The 26,875-nt window shown below is 40.5% G+C and overlaps 1 protein-coding gene across 1 annotated transcript in view; it reads left to right on the top strand.

The window, feature by feature from the left end:
• The window catches only part of LOC120531682 (transmembrane protein 163-like), a 319,701-nt gene that overhangs the window by 46,326 nt on the left and 246,500 nt on the right, over positions 1-26,875 (top strand). The gene's annotated exons all lie outside the window — the stretch shown is intronic.

Below are 26,875 nucleotides of genomic sequence, written 5' to 3'. Positions count from 1 at the left end.
TAAGCTACCAAGTAGTGTGGTAGACAGTAAGACGTTAGGGACTTTCAAAACTCGACTTGATGTTTTCTTGGAAGAAATAAGTGGATAGGACTGGCGAGCTTTGTTGGGCTGAATGGCCTGTTCTTGTCTAGAGTGTTCAATGTGTTCTAATGTAGGAACCTATCTTGCAGAGATGAAACGAAAGAATTTTAGAATTTTGCTAAAATTGTTTAATGCATAATTTTCTTTATTTTCTAATGCAAAAAGTATGTATTTGTATGAAAAGTATGCTAATTATAAAAATAACAAAACCCTTTCTCATTGACTATATGGCAAATTGCTAGACTTATCAGGTATAAAAATTGTACTTTGCAATTCAATAAAACTATACATATATATAAACAGAACTGAAAGCCAATATTAAGCCATAATTAAACATGTCTTGTTTTACACACTTCGTATAATTATTTTTTCCATATAAGAACAGGAAAATGAACGTTTCTTTGCTTATTTAAGTAACAATGACACCAAGGTTATACTCTACAAAGACATCTTCCAGCAAACGAGTAGCTCTTCCTTTTTATAAGTTCTGATGATAGCACTCACTCTTATATCAGATGGCAACACGTCATGACACACATTTCAGCATGGCAACTTTACTCTCAGCAAAATCCTTGAAAAACCTAAAAAACATCACTTAGAAACAGCATCTAAAATGCAAAACATTTAAAAATGGAAGATTAACTAAAATTGCATTTTGAAAGGTAAAAAATCTTCTTTGTTAAGTTCTCTGCGTAGGCTCATTTCCTGCGTGTTTTTCTTCTTCCCTCACTCCCTTGCTGTTGCTCGGTTTCTGTTGTCTTCTCTTTGTAATTTCACCCCGGTCCCTTACTCTCAATGATGCCTTTTGTCTGGATGAGGTGAGGTTCTGACTGGCACCTGGTGCTGGCATCATTTGGGTTGCAGGTACGAGGGAGCCACATGTAAGGCACACAGCTATGACATTTGCTTACTCTGGCAGCTGTGCTCTTTGGCTGCCTTTGTGTTCTTTCTTCTCTTAGACTACATCCACACTCAAAACGTAAACTTTTGAAAGCTTTCTCCTCATCCATCCATCCATTTTCTAACCCGCTGAATCCGAATAGGGTCACGGGGGTCTGCTGGAGCCAATCCCAGCCAACACAGGGCACAAGGCAGGAACCAATCCTGGGCAGGGTGCCAACCCACCGCAGGACACACACAAACACACCAAGCACACACACTAGGGCCAATTTAGGATCGCCAATCCACCTAACCTGCATGTCTTTGGATTGTGGGAGCAAACCCACGCAGACACGGGGAGAACATGCAAACTCCACGCAGGGAGGACCCGGGAAGCTAACCCAGGTCTCCTAACTGTGAGGCAGCAGCGCTACCACTGCGCCACCGTGCCGCAGCTTTCTCCTTAGCCTTATATTTCTGAAATCACCAGCTAAGCATTGCCATGTCTATGCTTAAAAATGGAGAGTTTTGAAAACGAAGACTCTAATCTCGCTTTAACTGGTTTGTATTTATTACATGGCCCTTCCCCGATTGGCTGCTGCTCATTACATTTTACTTTTTCTCAGAGACTTTGCTTGAATTATACTCGTGTGTTACTCTAAGTAGCAATTCCACCTTATCATTGGTCCAAACAATACAATTTTTCTTTTTTTGCTTTTTGTTCTTCATGTTCACTATTGTTGTTCTCTGTGTATGAACACAAGTTACAAATGAATGTCTGGCATGGAGGACCCTTCCTCTTCCTGTTTCCGCCAATGCACATTCACAATCTGTAGGCTGGCAGCTGCACCGTTTACATTTTCAGTCGTTTTATTGTGGACAGAAATCATTCTAGTTTAAAACTTCAGTTTTTAAAGAAAATGTAATAGTGTGGACATAGCTTTAGTGTTGTAAGTTTACAGTCTTTTGATACTGTTTTTTCAGTTTGCTTTTGACATGTTTTTGGTATTTTAGATTTTGAAGTTTTGGAATTTAAACTTTAAGCTCAGTAATTTATCACATATTTGGTTTTGTTGCCTTATTTTTCGTTTCTTGTCACTTAAGTAGACTTTAAATACATTTTGATTCCTTGACTAGATTCATAATGATTATTATCAAATATTTATTTGTATTTAGACATTTCTAAAGCATTACAGAATTTGTTCTCTTAATTCAACAAACAAAAACTTTATTATTAAAAGTATTTTGTGTGAATGTAAGGGTTTTTAGGAGTATTGAACTTTGTATTTGGCTGCTGTTTATAAAATAAAATAATTTTTAAATTAAACAGAACTATTGATTAGGCAGATCATGCATTGTTTCTTATGTGACTTCATACTGACTCAACATTCACAACAGTGGGACGCTATTGGAGCACTACATAAACTCCTGACACCACCACAATATTCAACTGCACCAGATAATGTTCTCCACATGCATGTAAATGTCACATTTCCATTTTTTTAAAAAATGAAGAAAATTACTTGCTACTCATAACATTCAAGGTATAATCTTCTTTACAGTTCAGCAATCCACCTCTGTATTACTGGAGAGAGCTGGATATAAGAATTGGAAGTCAATAAAAGAACATCTGGAGAAACAGAAAAAAATGATTTTAGAGTCTCAAAACAAACAGAATATTCACTTAGTTAAGAGAAGGCCAGTGAGAAAGCATCTAAAATTCCAGCAAAAAACTAAAGATTACAGAAAAAAACAAAACATCTAAAGCAGTTAAAGCAAAGGTCCTAAACAAACTAATTATACTGTAATTTTCCTATCCATAAATGTCTATTTCAGTAAAAAGTGCTGTTATGCATCCAAAACGTTGACAAGGCCCTCCACTATGTTCAAAACATGTGATGTGGTGATGTCCCACAACAGCACAGGCATCACAAGCTCGACAATCAAAGCTGTTGCTAGAAGCAGTATGGCCACAACTATAAAACAGTGTACAAAATGTTATGAGAAAAGAAAAAATGATAATAAAAGATGTAAACAAAAACCATAACATTATGAAATAGTTAAATAATATAAAATGTTGACGTCATAATATGTACAGACATATAAACTGTATATTGTGGACCACCCAGGCTGGCACTGCCACCTGAACCCGGCACAGGCAAGCATGGGACACAAGTTCAAGGCACACACTATTTTTATTTTTCCTTTTTTACCGCATGGGAAATGCCTTCCCCTGTTTCCCACAGGCAAAAAACAGTATCAGCACAAGCACAGCACAAATCCTTCCTTCACTCTTTCTTTTCTCCTCCACTTCTCTGGTCAAGCTTAGCCTTCCTCCTTTCAACTCTGGCTCCCCAAGTAGTGGCTGCTGGTTCCTTTTATAAAGCACACAGAAGTGCTTCAGGTGCTTGATATCAAATTTCTGGCAGCACTTCTGGGTGTGGCAGAAGAACTGCCAATAAGGGCTCAGCAGCTCCTGCTGCAGCACCCCCTGGCAGCACCTGCGGATCACAACAAACTCCAACTCCCATGAAGCCGTGCGGGAGTCTGAGGCACTGCTGCAACCCGACGTGAGGGTGGGTGCTTTGCCATCAAGCGCCTCGGGGGAGGTGGCCATGTTTGCTCCCCAGTCATCCCAGCGTGGAAGCATCCCAGTCGGGCAAGGGCCCCAGCCGCACGCCAAAATATATATATATATATATATATATATATATATATATATACACACCATAATATGAGGTGTCAAACAGGAAATTACAATGATTTTCGGAATACCTCCTCTGGGACATTATGTTTTGGTCCATCCAATGCCACCAGGTTGCACCTCAGACTGTCCAGGAGCTCAGTGATGCCCTGGTCCAGATCTGGGAGGAGATCCCCCACAACACCATCTGTCATCTCATTAGAAGCATGCACCGATGTTGTCAGGCATGTATACAAGAACACAGGGGCCATACAAAGTGCTGCGTACAATTTTGAGTTGCTGCAATTAAATTTTGGCAAAATGGACTAGCCTGCGACATAATTTTTCACTCTAATTTTTGGGGCGTCTTTGAATTCAGGGCTCTGTAGGTTGATCATTTTCATTTCCATCAAACGATGTGGCATCCTTTCGTTCCTAACACATTACCCAGTCTATATCAGTATAGATATCCAGGAGGATTTCTTTTTCCCATTGAGATCTGATGTGTTTTCAAAGTGTTCCTTTAATTTTTTTGAGCAGTTTATATATATATAAAGTAAATGTAAATGTAGTGAAATAACGAGTCTCAACACACTAAAAGAAGGTTTGGGGCAGCCACCCGTATATTTCTAGCAAAAGGATTTAGAGAGCACAATTGATGTTGCAGGATTGAGTTCCTAAAATGAACTGCCCTCGGTTTGGCAAGATGGAGGATTTAAAGTCTGTAACCCGGAAGTGACGTCAGTCTGGGAGCCGGAACCGGAAGTGACGTTGAAGCAGGCAGGTTTTCCCGTATTTGATCTGCAGAATTAACAGAAACAGGTTTAGAGCACCCCACCACCCATTGGCCCGGTGGGTAATCACCTCCATTTGTTTTTTTTTTTTGAAAGCATTAATCCCAAATCACAACACTACCTTGGTGATCATTGTGAACTCATGCTAGCGTCTACGATTTACATTAGCATGGAGTACGGATCTCCTCACCTATTGAAGATGATGCTGTGCAGCTGTGACATCTTGTCCCTGTGGTTCCAAACCCTTGTTAGAAAATGCTTTAGCCATTTCCATTTTGCTGACAATATCGTCATTTTCTGTGTCATTGCTGAGGACCTTCAAAGTCAAATAACAGATGTATATAGCAGCAGTAAACTGTCAGAATTTAAAGTGAACCAAAAGAAAACAAACAAACAAACAACAAATAATAAATGAAAATCACCAAGTAGAAACCATCAGTGCAGTGTTTACCTTGGCCAAAAGATTTAGTGGATGAAAGATTGAATTGCACTAAACAAAGCATTTACTTTTAAAAATAAAAGTGTCAGACTGGTTCATTAGAGTGATTCCCCATAGGGAAACACTTTTTGGTTCCCAAAGGACCCATTTAAATCAAGGTTCGAAAAATTACTTTTATTTATTTAGATCTGTAACAGCCTCCATACAGTAAATAACCATTAATAAATGGTAACAAATCTGAGAAATGCCATTGATTTTAAAGGGACTTTTGCTGCATACAGTAACTTAGACTAAGTTCATGTTTTCTTAATCTGTTAATGTCCTGCTACGTAGCCTCCTGTACATTAAAGGTTTCAACCTTTTCCCACATATTAGGAACTTTTTGAAATCACAAAGAACCAACTTTATATTCAAAGAAGCCTCCCTAGGATGAACCAGTGCTTTGTCAAGGAATTGAACTATGAGGAATGCCACAACCCAATAAAAAACACAAAGTGCCACTAAAGAGCCAGCATTTTTAAGAGTGTACAAAGCATATGGTCAACTACAAGCAATTTACAAAAGCAACTTACCAAAGAGGAAAGTATTTGGTGAGGGTGTTCTGCCTGTACTGACATATGGGTCAGAAACATGTGCTTGAAACGTTGAAATAGTTGAAAAACTCAAAGAAGTATGCTTAACATAACTCATCGCAAGAGGAAAGAAAACAAACACATTATGGTACTAGCAGACAAGATAATAATGAAATGAGAAGCCTCTTGCAAAAGGAAAATGACAAGTCACATTGCTTGACAATCAAATCGCTTTTTCACTTTTAGACTGGATATCACAAAGTGTGAGAAAAACCAAGAAAATGACCAGGAAAACCCTGATTAGATGACACCACAAGGTTTAAAGGTATCAATGGGAAAAACTTTGCTGGTGAAAGATAATAAGGAGTTTTCCATCCTGCAGTATTTTGTTTCAGGATGATGATGCTGATGAGTTTATAATCTGGATCCCAGGTCTCTGTTTGGGTATGTCTCTATTGTTTTTCACTGTGGTACACAGAGAGACAACATTTCAATCTTCAGTCCTTGAGGTGCGGCTTTGGCAGCATGAGAACCAGCTTTGGAAAACACAACATCTATTTGAGGTGTTCTTAGCTAGCATTAACATCACCATTTTTGAACTGATTTCCAAACCATTTATTAGCAGGCCATATTGAAGACCATACTCCAAAATCACCAAGGCAATATTTTTGTCATTTTTATGAAAGGGTCTTGAATTTTCAATGTTTTCCATTTGCTGTAATAGAAAATAGCTGAAATATTAGCAGACCACTGAAAATGAAACTGTATTTGTTTACACAGTTGTTAAAATCATGTAAGAATTTGGGGCACACCATATAATTAAACCAAATGGCATTTTAATGGAGGAGTCAACAGAGGATGCATGAATGGGTTGGTAGGGATCAGAGGAAATTGTGTGGTCCTAATCACCTGTATGATTTGTAAAAACTGGCTATCAATATACAGTATTTTTATATTTTCTTCATAAGTAAAATGCAAAGAAGTTGAACTTCAAATAATGCTGGTTTCCTTCTAATTCCATTTGTACCCGCGGTACCCAGACTGGATTTACTGAGAATTGTAGAGTGATAATAGTCATCAGAATTGGATAAAACACAGAATAAAATTGTGTGGCAAGACGTAGCCAAACACAGAGATTATAATGGAAATAAAACTGCTGCTGGCTTCTTATTGCTTGCCTCAGGTTTAGAGTGAGTTTAATCAGCAGGGAGCAACCAGGTCACTGTAATTATTCTTACAATGTCCTATGGCTTTAACTACATTTTATGAATCGTAGGCTTCTAAATTTGATTCTGAGTCTCAGTTGGTTCATATTATAGTGGAAAGCATTTAGATTTTCCACACTCTGAAAATAATAGGAAACAAAATATCCATCTGTCTAATGTCACATTAATGGCATTTTTCCATTAGTGTGAATATGAAGGGCTTTGGAACCCGCTGCTGGATGGAAATAAAGGAAACTTTAAACATAGAATTTTCTGCTGCTTTAGTGAATGAATTAAAAAGCATATTTGTTAGAAAAAAAAGACGTGAGGGTGGGTGCTTTGCCATCAAGCGCCTCGGGGGAGGTGGCCATGTTTGCTCCCCAGTCATCCCAGCGTGGAAGCATCCCAGTCGGGCAAGGGCCCCAGCCGACGCAAAATATATATATATATATATATATATATATATATATATACACACCATAATATGAGGTGTCAAACAGGAAATTACAATGATTTTCGGAATACCTCCTCTGGGACATTATGTTTTGGTCCATCCAATGCCACCAGGTTGCACCTCAGACTGTCCAGGAGCTCAGTGATGCCCTGGTCCAGATCTGGGAGGAGATCCCCCACAACACCATCTGTCATCTCATTAGAAGCATGCACCGATGTTGTCAGGCATGTATACAAGAACACAGGGGCCATACAAAGTGCTGCGTACAATTTTGAGTTGCTGCAATTAAATTTTGGCAAAATGGACTAGCCTGCGACATAATTTTTTCACTCTAATTTTTGGGGCGTCTTTGAATTCAGGGCTCTGTAGGTTGATCATTTTCATTTCCATCAAACGATGTGGCATCCTTTCGTTCCTAACACATTACCCAGTCTATATCAGTATAGATATCCAGGAGGATTTCTTTTTCCCATTGAGATCTGATGTGTTTTCAAAGTGTTCCTTTAATTTTTTTGAGCAGTTTATATATATATAAAGTAAATGTAAATGTAGTGAAATAACGAGTCTCAACACACTAAAAGAAGGTTTGGGGCAGCCACCCGTATATTTCTAGCAAAAGGATTTAGAGAGCACAATTGATGTTGCAGGATTGAGTTCCTAAAATGAACTGCCCTCGGTTTGGCAAGATGGAGGATTTTCATTCATTTCCTAGGTTCAGTTAAAAATCCAATTGGAAAAGACAAAAAATGAGATTGCTGCTTTATTTCTGGTTCCCCACCCTCTATGTAAAGTGCGTCGGGTAGTGAGAAAAGTGTCATATAAATTCATCCATCCATTATCCATCCATCCATCCAATTTCTAACCCGTTGAATCCGAACACAGGGTCACGGGGGTCTTCTGGAGCCAATCCCAGCCAATACAAGGCTCAAGGCAGGGCGCCATCCCACCGCAGTGTCGTATAAATTTAATTAATTATTATTTTTACTATTATTAATTCTGGATTTTTTGTCTGCTATTGAACAATGCATAAATGAGATGTAGTAATGAGAATCTACATATATAATTCACTAAACAGCTGACCATGGCACGCAAGACAGAGACCATGGGATACGCACGACAGAGCCACGCCCGCCAACTCACAGAGCCCCTCCCACCCACTCTAAGACCATGGGATACGCACGACAGAGCCCTGCCTGCCAACTCTAACCCTCCTCCTGCATGCACCCTCGCAAACTGTTTTACACGCTGCATACAGCGATTCCCATCCGCGACAAACATGCTTCTTCTTAGATGGTCCTGCAGGAACAGGGAAAACCTTTGTCTACAAAAACCTGATTCATACCATACTAAGAGCATAGCGTTTTTGTTGGCTTGCCTGCCTGCCCGCCCGCCTGACTGTTACCAGTATTCACCGCAATGTACTGGAGTGTAAAACTATCGCAGCTGCTGCCTCACAAACTGTCCTTATTCCCCGGATTTCCCTGACCCCATCAGATTCAAATTTGCCTTTTACTTTTACACGCAGACAATTTCCTGTTAGATTGGCCTTTGCAATGACAATTAATAAGGCACAGGGCCAAACTTTCTAAAAGATATGCCTGTATCTACCAAAACCTGTTTTCACTCACGGACAATTGTATGTTGCTCTCTCCAGAGCTCCATCTTTTCATTTACTCATAGTCGTATCCTCAAACCCACTCCATTTGGACAACTGTGTCTTTCAGGAAGTGTTCACCCATCAATAAATTATTATGCGGCGTATGCTACACCGCGGATTGGCTAGTTTTCCTTATATCTACATGTGTCCCACTCATGGATGACACATTAAATTTATACAGCTTTGAATCTTGCACGTATGTGCCCAAGCAATATACTGTATAACAAAAACCTATGCAACATGCAGAAATGAATGCCATGAATATATAGAAAGTAATAAAGACACACCAGAAACTCCAACTTGGACTTCCTATGCAAAGAAAACAGATGCAAATGCAGATGTGTGTGTTTATACCCGTAATGCTGCATTGATTTTCACAGTAAATTTCTGTGTGAGAACAAATGTGCCATTTCCTTCATCTTCATCACTCGAAAAACTTTCAATATTTTTGGTTTTTATTTATTGCCACCGAGTTTTACACATAGGCAAGCATATGTTACTTGGTGTAGAGCAACCTCGACAGCAACATCTTGATACAGAAAACTAATTCCCAATGAAGAAATATTGTGTAGAAAGATATAGTAAAATATAGTATTCATTTCAACAATTTAATGTATATATACAGCACAACGTATACAGCACAATGATTTAATCATATAAGTTTCATGTATATACAGATGCATGTAATTATTTATCAATTTTCTCATCCTTCTTTTGTGTTTGTAGCCGTAAAACTGTGCAATAATTCAGCCTTCTTTCCACGGACACCAGGACATGCTGCTTTAGCTAGTTGCCTTCTGACTGATGTTTCACAGCATATTAAACTTTGTCAGAACCTAGAAAAGGCTGAAGTTTGCTTCTTAATATGCTATAATGTATATTCTTCCATTCATCTCATATCATACATTTCCTTGCCTGATTGTCCACTTCATGATAACAGAAGGCCTGTCCTCACAAAGTCAGGACTAACCTTGAAAAAGACGACAGCCCACCACATGGAAAACTGACAAATCATTTACATTCACATGCTAATTCACTACTACATTTATACTTACTAGTAACTTTGGCTTCACATTACATGATGTTAGGTCTGATTTTCTACATAACAAACTTGACAGGAGACCATTCAGTGTTGGGTTAATAGCAAAGCTGTTTCCATATCTCATCCAAATATTTCTTAAAGGTTGTGACGGTTTCTGCTTCAACTCCGTATCTAGGTGGTTTATTCCAGGTTCCCAAAACTCTTTTTTATAAAGAAATGCTTTCTGACTTCAGTCCTAAATGCACTTCCCATTATTGTCTTTTGGTGTTCTTGAGTACGTGATTCACCCTTAAGTTGAAAGAATTCTGCTGGATCTACTTTATCCATAGCCTTGAGAATTTTAAATACCTGGATTAGGCCTCCTTGCAGTCTCTTCTGCTTGAGACTATGAGTCTGTTGGAGTACAACATTTCCTTACATCTTGTTGCTCTCTTCTGCACAGCTTCAAGCTTCTAGAAGCAGACAAATCCCCAGATTGGAGTTAAATCACTGTTGATGTCTTTTACCAGTTCTCATTAAAGACTGACTGTTCAGCTACACATTTGAGCCAGTCTTTGACCCACCACAACTACCCTGATTTTTTCAAGCATTTTAAACTACAGTATAAGAACAAACTCGTAGTGCGAGAAGACTTAAAATAATTAGTGAGAACAGCGATGTACAATAGCCAATGAGAGCCCAAGAGAAAACAATGTGGGAACTGGAAACAACTTCAAAATGATATCTATTCTGCCAAAAGATGGAAACTTTGGAGCAAAGCTTTAAAAAAAGATAAGCCAGGGTAACCACAAAGATCCGGTAGTAAACTCTAATATGCAACACTAGAATGACATTCAAAAAGCAAAGTAAAAAGAGCGGAATGCCAAGATATCAAAAGGCAAAGCACTCATCCGCAATGTTAGACAAAGTCCAACCAGTTTTATATACCGTTTAGCTGATGGCATCATATGACTTGACTTCCAGGGCCAATGGACAGTTGGGAATACAAAATATCGATGCAAACATGCCATGCCAGAATAGCATTTTAACACACAGCCTATACCGTACATTGATCACAATGCTTATCGAAACTCTTTTTACTGTTTTTATGCTACGCAGTGATGCAATAGTTAAAGTGACAGAGCGATATTGTAGCAGACAAAAGCTATTCTCAAGTGTGTGGTGCCAAGTACCTGCAGTGGTCCACGTGTGTGCGTGACCTCCTCTTCTGTCCCCACACATTTCAATGCACAAATTAATCATTAAGCTTCAGTTATCTTTTTATACTGAACTTTAAATTAATAACAGCAATTTTAGCTTTCTATTTTCACTCAGTGTCAATTCTTTTGTTCAGTTTCTTTTTCTCTCTTGGCGTCTTTCCAGAGTTATTATCCAAATTTTTGTAATTCATCAGTAGAAATTGGACACTGCAGCCCTAAACGTTTAGAGTGCATGGACTTCAGGAAATTGGGGGCAGTTTTAGGAAGAAAATCCTTTGGGCATAGCCTTGTCACCTGCAGATTTCGTCAATATTCAAGACAAACATTTGAACAAGTTCTCCCTAGATGTGAATTCTCATTCAAAAATCACATCTGGCAACTCAAGACTACTTCATCCATTACTATATGGGAAATGTAACAGGTATAGTATACTGGGAGGTGATCCAGGGACCAAACCCCAAACTCATTGTACGTCTCAGATGACCTAAGAGAACCTGGAATGAAGTGGAATTCTCCCAAGGAGCTTCAGATTATTAATGGGGTTAGGGAAGTCTGGTCTGACTATCTCAGGCTGTCACCCTCACAACCTACAGCAAGAAAGGAAAATTAAAATAAGATGAAGTTGGATCAGGCCTTTATTACTGAGCAGTTTTACAAAATCCTTTAAATACATAGTAAGAATTTTAATACATGTTAAGAATTTGTCCTGCGCATAAATAAATGCAAATTTGTTGACCCATTTCTAATATATACATCAATAAAAAAAGTAATCTACTCATTCCTTTTTCTCATAATATTGCAGGAAGCTCTAATAAACACCATAGGGTATAAATTATTCTTATTTGAAAATGGGCAACATTCAGTGGCCAAGAGTGCTGTACTTTATACTGATGGACTGCAACTGTAATGTGATTACATCTGACACTGGATGAGACAAATGACAGCAATGCATGTCTTTATAAGTCTCAGGCAACCTGTGCTGTTCCTGCAGGGTTAAAGCTCAATAAAATTAATCCAGATTTATGGTGAGGTGTTATGGCTCTCTTAAGTGTGCCTGAGTTAGTTTCAGAAATTAAAAACTCCAACTTGTTCTGATATTGAAATGTTTTTACTGCACTTTTGACTGAACTTTGTAATAATATTCATAACAGGGAGCAGCAGGATCGTGGCTTTACACACATATTTGCCTAATCCCTAGGATTGTGGCAGTAAAATATATGTTAATGTTTTGTGTCTATAGCTATTTGGCTGCCAAAAGTACTTTTATATGCAAACCAATGCATGGCACAAATTTTCTGTATTTTTATCCACATGAAAGCTGCTCAGGCTGCTCTCAATTTAAATAAAGCAGTTGCTCTGTTGTTACTCATTGAATACAGAGAAATATCATCATTTGGGAGAAATATAAAAATGGAGTTTAAGGACAGTACAATTGCCTGTACTTCAAGAGTGTGTATAATGGCAGAATTTCATTTATCAGTGTTGAGCCTAAGGGTTTAATTTTAGAGCAGAAGTAAGGATTCTCCAATTTTTGGACACCAACCTAATTTCTCTACTTAATTAAACTTCTGCAAAGGGCCATGAGTTGAGTTTTCCTTTCATCAGATGGGCTAATTGCACAACAGCAGACATTTTCTTGCACGTACAAACAGAATGAAATGCATTTTAATGAAGTCATGTTTGGACCGTATGATTAAATATGCTCTTCAATAACAAAGTTTCCTATCCACAGAGAAAATGTTAGTGATGTACTATCTCTGAAGACAGGTCAGATTTAACCAGACCAACTCATTACAGCCTTCTTCTGTTGCGTGTGGCACATCAAAGTTCCTGAGCAGATGTATAAATAGCATTTTTATTGCAAATGTACATTTAGTTTCTCTCATGACATATTGTGTCGGAGGCATGTGATGTCTTTAATTGCAAAGCTGCATTAATATGATCCCATTCAGAAATAGCCTTTGGTCAGATGAATGCAAATCTTTGTTCATCTAAATAGGCCGTGTCAAATCTGTAATGACAATTTTTCACACAGTTTCATTCATGTATGAATCGTGTTTTGGAACAATGATGTTACTGTAGCTTCAGATAATTTGTTTATTTTGTGTCAATTTGCTACACTACTCCTCAAACTCATTTCATTCTTTAATCAGTTTTTGCTTTTTGTCTTAACATTTTTTGAAACTAAAGAATTTAAAATGTAATTATAAATTCTACTTAAGTACATGAAGGGTTATTTAACTGCATACACTTCTCAGTTGCTTTTGGCATGTTATTGTTTAAAGAGTAAATATATAAGAAAAAACTGAAGTAAAACTAGTAAGAAATCGCTCAGGGTTCTGCCCCTCTTTGTTACATGTCCTCATACAGTGAGGCTGGCCATGAACTTGGGGCTTTCAAGTCTGAAAGCACTTGCCCAGTTGAGCTGAACAAGGCAGAATTCACATTATACAACTTCTAGTCAGAGGGAATGTCAGGCTTGACAACTCTCATCATCACTTGAGGATGTCAAATATTATGACCAGTAATAGTAGGATATGGCAATCAACATGATTCGGTTTCCAGCACAGTTTCACATTTCCTAAGTATTGTGAGCTTACCCTTTTTTCTGACAGCAAATACAGTAACTGGCTACCAGACAGATGTGTACATGTGTGCTGCCTGTACATACTGTACAAATGCTTTCCAGATGCAGTGAGTTCAGCTGCATCATCTGTCCTGTTTTTTTTATTTTTCCCATTATGTCATGGTAAGAAAACATGAGGCATCAGACAGACGAATCCTTCTTCTGTTTGCTACATCCAAAACACCCACATTTCTTATTCACTGTAACTACATCATATGCATTTTACTTATAGGTGGTGATGTGGTGAGTGCTCATTGTCTGGCAGCTCTCACATGCACACAAGCCCCTCTTTGACAAATTTGATTTTGAGTTGCAGACTGGTTAGACTAAGTATTTGGATATGTCAGAGTATCCATCCATCCATCCATCCTCTTCTGCTTATCCGAGTTCGGGTCGCGGGGGCAGCAGCTTGAGCAGAGATGCCCAGACTTCCCTCACCCCGGCCACTTCTTCTAGCTTTTCTGTGGGAATCCTGAGGTGTTCCCAGGCCACCCGGGAGACATAGCCCCTCCAGCGTGTCCTGGGTGTTCCCTGGGGCCTCCTCCCGTTTGCACGTGCCCGGAACACCTCGCCAGGGAGGCGTCCAGGAGGCATCCTGATCAGATGCCCGAGCCACCTCATCTGACTCCTCTTGATGTGGAGGAGCAGCGGCTCTACTCTGAGCCCCTCCCAGATGATTGAGCTTCTCACCATGTCCTTAAGGGAAAGCCCAGACACTCCACCCTTTTCCGGCTGAGGACCATGGTCTCGGATTTGGAGGTGCTGATTTCCATCCCAGCCGCTTCACACTCAGCTGCGAACCAATTCAGAGAGAGCTGAAGATCACTGCCTGAAGAAGCAAACAGGACAACATCATCTGCAAAAAGCAGTGACCCAATCCTGAGTCCACCAAACCGGACCCCCTCAACGACCTGGCGCCTAGAAATTCTGTCCATAAAATTTATGAACAGAATTAGTGACAAAGGGCAGCCCTGGCAGAGTCCAACTCTCACTGGAAATGTTTTTGACTTACTTACGGACCAAGCTCTGACACCAGTTGTACAGGGACCGAACAGCCTTTATCAGTACCCCATATTCCCGGAGCACCCCCACAGGATTCCCCGAGGGACACGGTCAAACGCCTTTTCCAAGTTCACAAAACATATGTAGACGGGTTGGGCAAACTCCCATGCACCCTCCAGGACCCTGCTAAGGGTGTAGAGCTGGTCCAGAGGCACTGTCCCCGATGTCCATGCGATGTTGCAGAGACATGTCAACCAAGACAGTTCTACAACATCCAGAGCCTTGAGAAACTCCGGGCATATTTCATCCACCCCCGGGACTCTGCCACCAAGGAGTTTTTTGACCACCTCGGTGACCTCAGCCCCAGAGATAGGGGAACCCAGCTCCGAGTCCCCAGGCTCTGCTTCCTCATTGGAAGGCATGTTAGTGGGATTGAGGAGGTCTTCGAAGTACTCCCCCCATCAACCCACAAAGTCCTGAGTCGAGGTCAGCAGCACACCATCCCCATCATATACAGTGTTGACACTGGACTGCTTCCCCCTCCTGAGATGCCAGATGGTGGACCAGAATCTCCTCGAAGCCATTCGAAAGCCATTCCCCATGGCCTCCCCAAACTTCTCCCACACCTGAGTTTTTGCCTTAGCAACCACCGAAGCCGCATTCCGCTTGGCCTACCATTACCTACTAGCTGCCTCCAGAGTCCCACAGGACAAAATAGTCCTGTAGGACTCCTTCTTCAGCTTGACGGCATCCCTCACTGCCGGTGTCCACCAACAGGTTTGGGGATTGCCGCCACGACAGGCACCGACCACCTTATAGCCACAGCTCCGGTCGGCCGCCTCAACAATAGAGGCATGGAACATGATCCATTTGGACTCAATGTCCTCAACCTCCCTTGGGAAGTGGTCGAAGTTCAGCTGAAGGTGGGAGTTGAAGCTACTTCTGACAGGGGACTCTGCCAGACATTCCCAGCAGACCCTTACAACACATTTGGGCCTACCAGGCCTGACCAGCATCCTCTCCCACCATCAAAGCCTACTCACCACCAGGTGGTGATCAGTTGACAGCTCCGTCCCTCTCTTCACCCGAGTGCCCCAGACATGTGGCTGCAAGTTTGATGACACGACCACAAAGTTGATCATCGAACTGAGGCCTAGGGTGTCCTGGTGCCAAGTGCACATATGGACACCCCTATGCTTGAACATGGTGTTCGTTATGGATAATCTGTGATGAGCACAGAAGTCCAATAACAAAACACCACTTGGGTTCAGATCAGGTGTGCCATTCCTCCCAATCACGCCCTTCCAGGTCTCACTGCCATTGCCCACGTGAGCATTGAAGTCTCCTAGTAGAACAAGGGAGTCCCCAGAAGGTATGACCTCTAGCACCCCCTCCAGGGACTCCAAAAAGGGTGGGTGCTCCAAACTGCTGTTCGGCACATACGTGCAAGCAACAGTTAGGACCCGTCCCTCCACCTGAAGGCAGATGGAGGCTACCATCGGGGTAAAGCCCAATGAACAGGCTCCAAGTCGAGGGACAATAAGTATGCCCACACCTGCTGGGCACTTCTCACTGGGCAACTTCAGAGTGGTAGAGAGCCCAGCCCCTCTTAAGGAGATTGGTTCCAGAGTCCAAGCTGTGCATTGAGGTGAGCCTGACTATATCTAGCTGGAATCTCTCGACCTCGCGCACTAGCTCAGGCTCCTTCCCCTTCAGAGAGGTGACATTCCACGTCCCAAGAACCAGCTTCTGTAGCCAAGGATTGGACCGCCAAGGTCCCCGCCTTCTCCACCACCCATCTCACACTGCACCCGACCTCCTTGGCCCCTCCCATAGGTGGTGAGCCCATGGGTAGGGGGACCCACATTGCCTCTTCGGACTATGCCCAGCCGAGCCCCATGGGTGCATGCCTGGTCACCAGGTGCTCACCATGGAGCCCCACCTCCAGGCCTGGCTCCAGAGGGAGGCCCCGGTGACCCATATCCAGGCGAGGGAAAACATCATCCAAATTTTTTATTTTTATTTGTTGAACTGCTCTTTGTCTCAGCCCTCACCTAGGACCAGTTTGCCTTCGGTGACCCTACCAGGGGCATAAAACCCCAGACAACAGAGCTCCTAGGATCATTGGGACATGCAAACCCCTCCACCACAATAAGGTGGTGGTTCGGGGAGGGGATGTCAGACTACATGACTGCAATTCACATACCATTAGTCTCTTCGTTTTGGCAAAATTATATAAATAAAATCAGTAACTGAAAATCTCTGGAAAGTGATGTAATTCGGTAGGACTTTATCAAGTGGATGTTTGAATGTCAAACAGAAACCATGAATGTCCCATACTCCGCAGTGACCATCTCACTCTTTCTTAGCTTCGCTGCTCCTCACTACAATGACTATAATTGAGAAATGTTTTTTGTATAGATACTGTAGCCTCCCCTAAACGTTCATATATTAATTTTAACCAGTAATGGCACACTGCACGATAACATGCAGTGAATACACTTGACTTATAGTTTTCATCCTTTTTCTCTGTATGTTTAACATTCGTTTGCTCAGAGGTTGATGCTCTTGCTGCTTCCTGAGCAGCTCTTCTTTTCTCCACCCTAGCAGCCTGCTTCTTCTCTTCTTTTGTTGGCATCTTTTTGCATTAAAACTGATTAAGTCAGTGTTTGTGTTGCAATTATTTAGTACGTTTTCTTTCATTTTTCACTTAAACTGGCACTTAAGTCTTCAATCTACCTCAAGAATGATTTAAGATATGAAAAGATAGAGGAAGTGATGGCAAAGGTGGTAGTGATGATGCCTTCTAGCTATCTGCCTCAGGAATGATTTGAGTTATGGAAAGGTAGGGGAAATGACGGCGAAGGTGATAGGGATGAGAACAGCGCCTGTATGCATGCACCACATGGCAGCACTAATGCCCGCTGACGACAGTTGATTCTACAATAAAATAAAATAAAAATAAAAAGAGTAATAAAAATCATCACCCCGAAGTGGGCAATAGAGGTCACGTAGTATATGTGTGCCAAATTTCAGGTCAATTAGTCAAACGGTTTGCGAGCTACAGGTGATTTAAAATCTTGGACAGGAAAACGGACAGCCACGGTAGCGTATTATATAAGAAGATTTGCTAAGTTTCTTTTTATATATGCTGACACAATTTAGGTAATGTCATGACTCAGGCAGGTTTCCTCACTTGTTTAGACTCTTGTTTTGTGATGTTTTTGTTCATCTTTGGTTCTTTTGTATGTATTAAGCTTATTTGTGTTTACTTGCTATTGCTTGTGTCTCAGCTATGTTCCAAATGTTTTGTGGTTTGGTCCCCCCTGGTGCAAGTAGTCCCTTCTTGCCATCACTGCCAGGAACTGCCCTCTGCCCTGTACACTGAACGGTTCTTCCACAACTCCTGGCAATTCAGTTTGAATGCGCTCGGTAGTTTTGGCGAGTTCTTTGTCTTCACTTTGCCTTGTGCTTTTTGTGATCTACTGGATGTTTTGACTTTTGCTCTGTGCTTCGACTATTCTTGGTATTTCAATTTGGGACTTGTTTGCTTGGATTGCCTTGTGTTTTTAGGCAACTCCATTTTGCAGTTATGGTCTATGGAACTTCACTCCATGATGGAGCAATTTTGTGAAGTATAAAACCTTCTCATTTTTAAGAAATTTCTGTCTTTATCTAGTCAGGGTTTGGTGGTATATCCTCCTCTAATGGGCATTATTGGAAGTGCTTTTACAACCTTTTGAGATTTGCATGCTTTGGAACACCTAGTTGTAACTGTTAATATATTTATTAATATATGTGTTATTATTGTACACTTTTATATTATTAGTATTGTGCCTTTGTGTTCTGTTAAAAGGATGGAAGGTAAAGAAACAGTGACTGATCAGAAGAACAGGTACTGACATTATAAATCTAAGTTGATACTAGTAATCAGTCCTTTTTTTGCCTATGTTAAATTTGAAGAGAAATTTTGAAGTTAAGAAAACAAAGCACTAGGCCAGTAACCAAGATCACTAGAATTACACAGAGAATCACATGACAAAGATTTTGGCTTTATCAGCAGTCTCATATGACCAAGAAATGCACAACATTGACATTCTACCCTCAATGAGATGACATTACGTGCCATGCAATTCGTGTAGCACCACCATAGCAATTCTTTGGCAACTGCAACAAAAAAATGGCAGCATCTATTACAAAAGACTTCTAACTGCCTTTTAAGTAAAAATTTAATGTAAAAAAAATAATTCCCCATAGCAAAAAAAAAATCCCATAGCAAAAAAAAAATCCCAAAGGGTGATAAAGAAACCCAAAAGAACCATATACAAAAGAAAAATCCTGACCACAATATTTTGGTGGACAAAACGTTTGTCCTTAAAAAGAAAGAATCAGGAGATGCAAAATAGCCTGTGGAAAAGACCAGTCATTATAATAGCAAGGATTCACAAGCTGACTGACAAAACCAAAACAAAAGCTGAAGTTTAAAAATGTCCCAAACAAAATGCAATGGAAAAACTGGAAGTCAGAAACCCAAAGAAAATAACAAATTGCAAGCAATTCACTTGAGAGAGTTTACAAAATGGTGACAAATGAAAAAATCAAAATAGTGTTATTGCTGTTGTTATTTTTCTTTATAATAGGTTAATTAAGATGTATGTATGCCAAAGTACTCTGGTATGCTAATTTTACTAATTTCAGTGATTGCGAGAGTTTGCCTTCATGTGCCCTGTGATTGATTGGCAGAACTTCCAGGATTTGTCCCAGGTTGCATTTGTTGCTGCCAGGATAGGCACTGGCTTCCTGTGACGCCAAACTAAATATGCAGGTTAGAAGATGTTAGGTTGTTATCAGTCTTTATGTATTGGGTGTATAGCCTGTCATATGACAATGGTTAAATAATTTTTCTTAACATTTTACTTAAGGAAAAAAAACATGGGGACGACAGCCTGTGATACCCCAGGTGCCAACAGCAAAGGGTTTCTTCCATTTTATAAGACATCAATAGTCATAACCAAGGATGGGCCTTGGTGAATAAGAACACAACAGTTATTGGTGTAAAACAATGCATAGTGCTTTATTCAAACAATCAAAGTGTGGTGCATCACAGTCATCAGTAAATAATCCATAAAAATTAAGGAAATTAAAAGTGAGGAAGTGAGGAAATTAAAATCCAATAAATGGAAGCAATACATAATCAGTTAAACAAACCCAAGGATAAAATCACAGAATTGGCATCTTTTCTCTTCACTTCACTCCCAGCGCTCTTTCTCCCATCTCACCATACTCACACATCACATGAAGGACCAGACACCACCCAATGTGGTCAACTGCTATGGCTCCAGTCCCAACTACCATCCATTGGCGTATGTTGGGTCCCACCAACCACGGTCCTGTTGTCCTACCACCACCCTTCAGCATCTGTAATACCCTTGGAGCACTTGTTGCTCCTCCAAATACTCAACAGAACCAACCTGCCCCTGAAGAGTATTCCCCTCGCTCCACTACAGGGCACGTCTCCTCTCTTCAGCACTGGTTGGAACATCTGATTCTGAGCTCTCTCTTTCTTCTTCTCCCTTCCTCTTCTTTATTTCTTTCTTTCTTGTTCTTCACTTTTGACCATCTCAGACTGTTCATATCCTTGTGTGTGTCAATACCGCCTCAACAATCTGTGGGGCACTAATGAGGGATGGCTGAGCCAATTGGTTTCATGCACATGCAGACCATTAACCACTTTAAGCTCTCCTCAGCTTCCCGTTTTTACCAGCACACACCTACACTCAGCAGGTCTGAGCCACACTGTTTTTAAAATATCCACCAGTCTCGCTATGGACCCCGGACACACTTCACCACACATTCTCTTTTATTGTCATGAAGTGCCTGAGTTCAAAAAGCAAAGCTGCAAAAACACTTCCAAAGTTGCCCACTAGAGGGGGAAAACGAAAACACCGTCGAATACCCTGACTAGAATCCCAAACGGCTTAGACAAATATTGATAAAAATAAAAGGTTAATTTTCACAAAAGCCTGTGCAGGCACAAAGCTTCCATGTAAGACAAAGATAGACCCAGAAAACAGAGTCCCAATATAGTATCCAAAAAAATCGAAGTCAAGATGGAGCAAAGGTACAAAAAAATCAGTTACACAGTCCAAATACCAAAATCCAAAGACAAAGTCGAGAAACAAAGCACAAGTTTGATCTCCAGAAAATCAAAAGGCATTAGCAAAGACACAGATACTCATAAGAGCTCTCCACTCCAATTGCGTTCAATGAACCGCCAGGAACCATGGGAAGCCCTCCCTTAAATAGGATGGATGGCCGTTCTTGGCGGTGATGGGCAGTCGGATCACCCACAAAGCACAGGGGACATAACTAAGCCCTTGCCCTTTCCAAGCACAGAAAGGTGTGTATAATAAATGAAATAAATTGCATAAAATAATGAAAAACCAACAAAAAATGACACTTTGGACCTCAACCAGGGGAGACATGCTGGCTAAAACATGACATTTATATTGCATGTGCATTGTCCCCATTACAGCAAGTGTGGGGAGTCCTTTCTGTGGTCTTTCCCTCACTCTGCCAAGATAGGGGTGCCAGTCAATTGTATACACTGGTAGTGAATCATAGCAGACTAATTTATAGTTGCCAATCAACCTAATATGTAGCATAAAGTTACTATGTTAAAAGATACGTTTCTAGCATAAATTCTAACAACTTCAAAGCTTATGATTCATTTATCATAATTGCAAAGGCAGAAATAATTGGAAGTCTTTTTTAACATAAAAAGAATAGTAAAAAATATAGCACAGCAAGGATAGAAATTAGAGACTCATTAAAAACTGACATATTAGCAGTAGCATGTGACGGATGTTACAGAATAATCCTTAGTGTGAAGTCAATAATCATCAGTTGCTTGTAGCAACAACATCCAGGAAGCAGCCAATGGCCAAAATATCCAATGGTCAAGAAGAAGAACTCATGTCAGGTGGTTGAGGTGGGCAGGAGCTCCAGGGGTAGGTGGCGAGGACAGTCGTGCCCAAAACGTGTGAAAGATACATTTTAATGTGGTCATTTTTGTATAGCTTTTCTCCTTCTCCCACTTTCTTTTCCTTGTTTCTGAATGCAACCGATATATTGGCTGATCTGTAAGGGTCCCATGACACACAATGAGCAGGATTGACTACAAAAAGATAAATAATATTTGGGGAATTCTCAATTTGATATTAGAACCTTTTCAGTTAAATAATGACTTAGCACCATAATAACTCATACTGGTTATATTGATCCAAAGAATAGTGCTAAAAAGGAAAATAGTCTTGTAACTGCAAGATAAATGATTAAACAGAGGAAAAAAAATAAATGAAAGGAGTGTGAGAAATAACTTTCTGATGTATGCAATCTGCAGAAAATACTCATAAACCTATGTTTTAGTGGAACTTGAAGAGCATATTTCAAAGCTCACACCATCCACCATGCTCAATTTAGGAAAAATTACATTTTATTTATTGAATGAGTTTGGGGAATTCTTAGAAATAAAGCATATTGTTTCAGCTTTGTATTAGATAAATACAGGTATATTTTAGATCAAATGTCATAACATAATCTAACTTCTCATATAATTCAGGGGATGGCATAGCAGTGTTGTGGAAGTGCTGCTGCCTCCTGAGTTCTCCCTGCATGGAATTTGCAAGTTCTCCCCGCGTCTGGGTGGCTTTTCTTTGGGAGCTCCAGTTTCCTCTCACTGTCCAAAGACATGCAGATTAGGTAAATTTGCCCATGGTTGTGTGTGTGTTCGCCCTGCGATGGACTGGCACCCTATTCAGGGTTTATTCCTACCTTGCGCCCTGTGCTAGCTGGGATAGGTTCCACATCCCATACACCCCATAAGGTCTGGACTAAACGGGTTAGAAAATGACGTAACATGACAGGTCTCAGTCAAGAGTCTATCTATCTTAAGGCAGCATCCAGGGCTGGGCAGGCGCCAGTCCATCACTGAGACCATGCATTCACTCACCAACAAAGACCAGTTGAGAATTATCAGCGAACCTAACATGCATGTCTTTGGGGATATTGGAGAAAAACTGGAGTACTTAGAGGAACGCCCACACAGACACAGAGAACGTGCAACCTCCACACACACAACAACCAGTTGCAGGACTTGAACCCATATGGCACCAGTGCTAACTACTCAAAAATCATCTGCTGTCATCTCTAAAATGACTCTCAATGAGCAGAGTAGATTGCTGGCCTCTTAAATGAAAAAGTAATACTGGCTGGAAAGCCGTATAGTGATTGGGGGCACCTCCTAAACTAGAACAAGGGCCAAAAAATGTCCAAATTGAAAAAAATAACAAATTTATTGAACAAAAACCACGCAAGATTGAAGGGTGAAGGATAAGCAAAGAAACAGAAAACAGACTCTAGCTGCCAAAATGAGTCTGACTAAAACCTTATGCCCCATCTGCCCCTACCAACCTATTGCCAGCTGGGAAACCTGTCAAACTGTACTTGCTTAATGGATCACTCTCATAAAGCCCTAAACAGAAATTGAGAGTGAAAACTTTATTCCTAAAGTAGCAGAGGATCCATTAAAATCTTAAATCATATTTGTCAAAAGCGTTGCCTTGTTAATGTTTTAACTCAACTCAAAGAGTAGACAGCATAGCAAGACCCAGACATACAATGCATTTAAAGAATTTAAAGGTTATTATAATCTAACTTTTAAAAGTCTATAGTTAAAATACACAAATACATACAGCATAAGGATACAAATATTGATTGCTGTGTATCCTGATCTATTTAAACTATTACATCTGCAAATGCATAAAGTGCTTTAGGCTTGGGTAACTATGTTATATTCAATGGCTGAAGCAGAGCAAACAAAAAGTCAGTACTCCTGGCACTTCATCTTCTTCAGCTATGTGGAGGTGTTAGGATCTATGAGGGGCTGCTCGCTAAAATTCTCAGGAGACAGCTGTCATATGTGACATAATAACACAGTAATTACAGGAAAAGTTACCATACTCCAAAGAGTAAAACGTAGAAGTGCCAGAACTGTATGCTGGTCTCTGTCAGCTAACTTTAAGCATTGCTGGTATGCAGAAAAACTTCCCAGTACTCCAAATGGAAAAACATAGAAGTATATGGTTGTGACGACTACTGAATTACATCAAACTCTGGCTAAATATTAAAAATATTTTAAACTGCATTCACATGTGATTCCCTTGCTGCATGCTTCCTTCTTCTGTGAGGTTCAGCCTGATGCAGCCAGAATAATTCCCATGATCATATATTGGAATGTATGGTAAATGAATTGATAGAAGCAGCAAGATTTTACTACCTGCAATTCAAAGTGTTCCTTCATGAGATAATTTAACATATGTGTTTAAAGTAGCTTTCCATTGTGCTGCACCAATAACTTAAACAAGATACAACCCTGAAGGCTCAGTGTAGTCTATAATCTTCATTCCCGGTTTGAAGGAAATGCAGAAAAATGTAAGCATCTTTCTAGCAAATTATGTATAAGTCCAGATCATTTTGAGCTGTTCTCATGTGTACCTGTTTTATTACTAATTCCTGAACCAAGTCCATAAGGATTGTTGTGCTAATCTCACCTATATAGATGTGAAGTGGCCAGTGTCAGCACTTGTCTTGAAGGTCTTCCAATGGGTAACCTCCACATCATACTTTGAGCTCCTGCCATATTTAAATTGTTATCCTGAAGTTCACTATGATTAAGGTGCAGCTTTTAAAAGCCCTGTTGACCGCTGGTATTTATAGATCTTGGAAGTCTCTCATGATCTTAGCCTAAATAGCAGACATGTAAACTGAGGGCAGCTTTTGAAATCCGCACAAAGTATTACAATTAATAATATGGAATAACAATTAAAATATATGAAGACTTACACAAATACTGATAAAGCACACACCTGAAGAGGGGTTAATCTGTTGCTAATCTCTAAGTGCCCCCACCCTAGTCTATTCTTATGGGCAGGCGATCTTGACATTGTCATCATCTAAGCATGGGTCCTTCTTTGGGTACTACCTGGTTTGGCTCCAGCTTTCTGCAGCTCTGTAAGTGAATGAATAGATGGATGGTTGGATAGAAGGATGGATGGACAAGTGACAGTTAGCCAAACATATTTGAACTGAACAAGTCAGTTTAATTAACAGGAGAATAACTAAGCTAATAAATGACTGCTGCCAACAGCAGATCTCCCCAATGATATGTGCACAAACAAATATAACAGGAACAGTCTCAAGCACAACTCTTCCCGTGTAGATAGAAAAAAAAGGAAAAGAATTTCATTTTAGCTTATGCTTAATAAATTTAAGATGCTTAAACTGAGTTCCTCCTGAATGGTCTGCTGTGTCACATCATTATTAATAAGATGTATTCTTGCAGTGTATTACACTGTTTGTTTCTTTGCCAAATGATGCAATTTCATGTAAGAAAGCCTGTTTTTGTGTGGTTCAGGTAATATCTGGGAATTCTTGAGTTAATATTGGGACGATACCATTTTGCATCTTTCGACCTTGAAAGTCGGCTCCGTGCTCTTGAACCCACCACTGTTGATACTGTAACCAAGATGAGCCAATCAGATGAGGACACACACAGCAAGGGGAAGGTGCAAAAGTAGTAAAAAAGTCCAAAACAAATGGTGTCTAAATAAATAGTGCAAGTGCAACTTCAATAAATAAATAATTAGTCCATTAAAACAGTGACAATCCGTGAATTTAAAATCCACAATTTAAAATGAGAATAAAACCAATAGAGTCATCAGGTTCTCAATGCTGGCGGAGACTCCAGTAGCTGTGGTTCTCACCAAGGTGACCCCCATTGTAGCTGCCTTGTGTGTCGTTGGCCAGACTAGTCAGGGTTGGTTGTCCTATTGTCATACTTCTCACTCCTCTGATGTACCTTGGGTCCCTGAGGTATACGCCACTATCATCGCACCCAACCGTCGACCAATATTCACTGCAGGCAACCCCTAGACTGCCAATCCTTCGGTCCATTGCAGGGCCAATGACTGTGCTGCCTCTTACAAACTGGCTGGCTGGCTCATCCTGCCTCCCCACCTGATGCTGTTCTCATGGCCCTGTTCTTTCTTTTCTTTCTGTCTTCCCCCTCTCTGCCATCCAGGCTCCTCTTATACTGTCTCTCTAATTTGGCACGGGTGTAATGAGCTACTCCCTCCACGGATCCATTGAGACACCTGACTGATCCGACCGTCTCTGCAGGTGTGTGCGGCACAGTCAGCCAACACTTCAATTAACTGTGGAGCAAAACGCTCTCCCACACACCTGCGCTCAATTGGATTCCACACTTTTGACGCGATTATTTAAAATTCACAAAAAGATTATCACGGATCTTAGAAATTATGTGTCAACCTTCACTCCTAACCTGATACTGAACATCAGTCAAATCAGTCTCTTACTGTGATCCTCACCTTCATGTTCACACTCTTATCCTTTATAGATTGAATTTCTGAAAGTGTCAGCTGCTAGAGCTGCCTACAACTGGTACCTGATCTCATCAACTAAACCATAATACTACTGCCCACTGATTATATTCCATTCCTGTCTACTGTGTCACTTACCCCTGTCTGGCCATTGCAGCTGCAATCTCGTCAAAACTATAGGTTATAACTCTGTCTTCCTGCAGAGCACTTTTCGATCCTCCATGAAGCCTCCATTTTACCTAGCCTGTCCACTTACTGGTTCTCTTCTCTCCTTTCCATATACACTGACTATTTATTCTGTGTCTTCTTTCTCTCTTAGTCCTGGGCCTTTTCACATTACACCCTTGAACTCCTTAACCCTACAGCTCTAACAGATTTTTCACACCCTGACCTGCCCTTGATTTATTGGTTATATACTCCTGATGCTAAATGAAGCACTAAACTTGTACTCAGATGAGGATTGTTATTCTCAGTTGACCGTTAACTTTGCAAGGCCTTGTCACTGTATTGTATGCATTCTGGTTTTTGGCAAATAACCTAATGAATACTGTTGGTTCATTAAACCTCAATGCAGTCCAGTGCATTTCCTTTCAAAGTGATAAAAAGGTGCGCCAGCAGGGGGCATAACAGCAGCCCAAAACCCAGACACAACTGCACAACACAAAGTCTTGGGTGCAAAAAATAACGTATTAATAAGGAAATACCTCTCAACAGGCTTCTCTTCGCAATATTCTGTAGAGCAATCCACAGTTTCTCTTCCCTGGGTATTTCCCTGCTCTTTTT

Source organism: Polypterus senegalus, chromosome 6 (assembly GCF_016835505.1).
Source record: "Polypterus senegalus isolate Bchr_013 chromosome 6, ASM1683550v1, whole genome shotgun sequence".
In the NCBI taxonomy this organism is placed as follows: Eukaryota; Metazoa; Chordata; class Cladistia; order Polypteriformes; family Polypteridae; genus Polypterus; species Polypterus senegalus.
The sequence above is the reverse complement of the archived record's forward strand: the minus strand, read 5'-3'. Positions and strand labels throughout refer to the sequence as shown.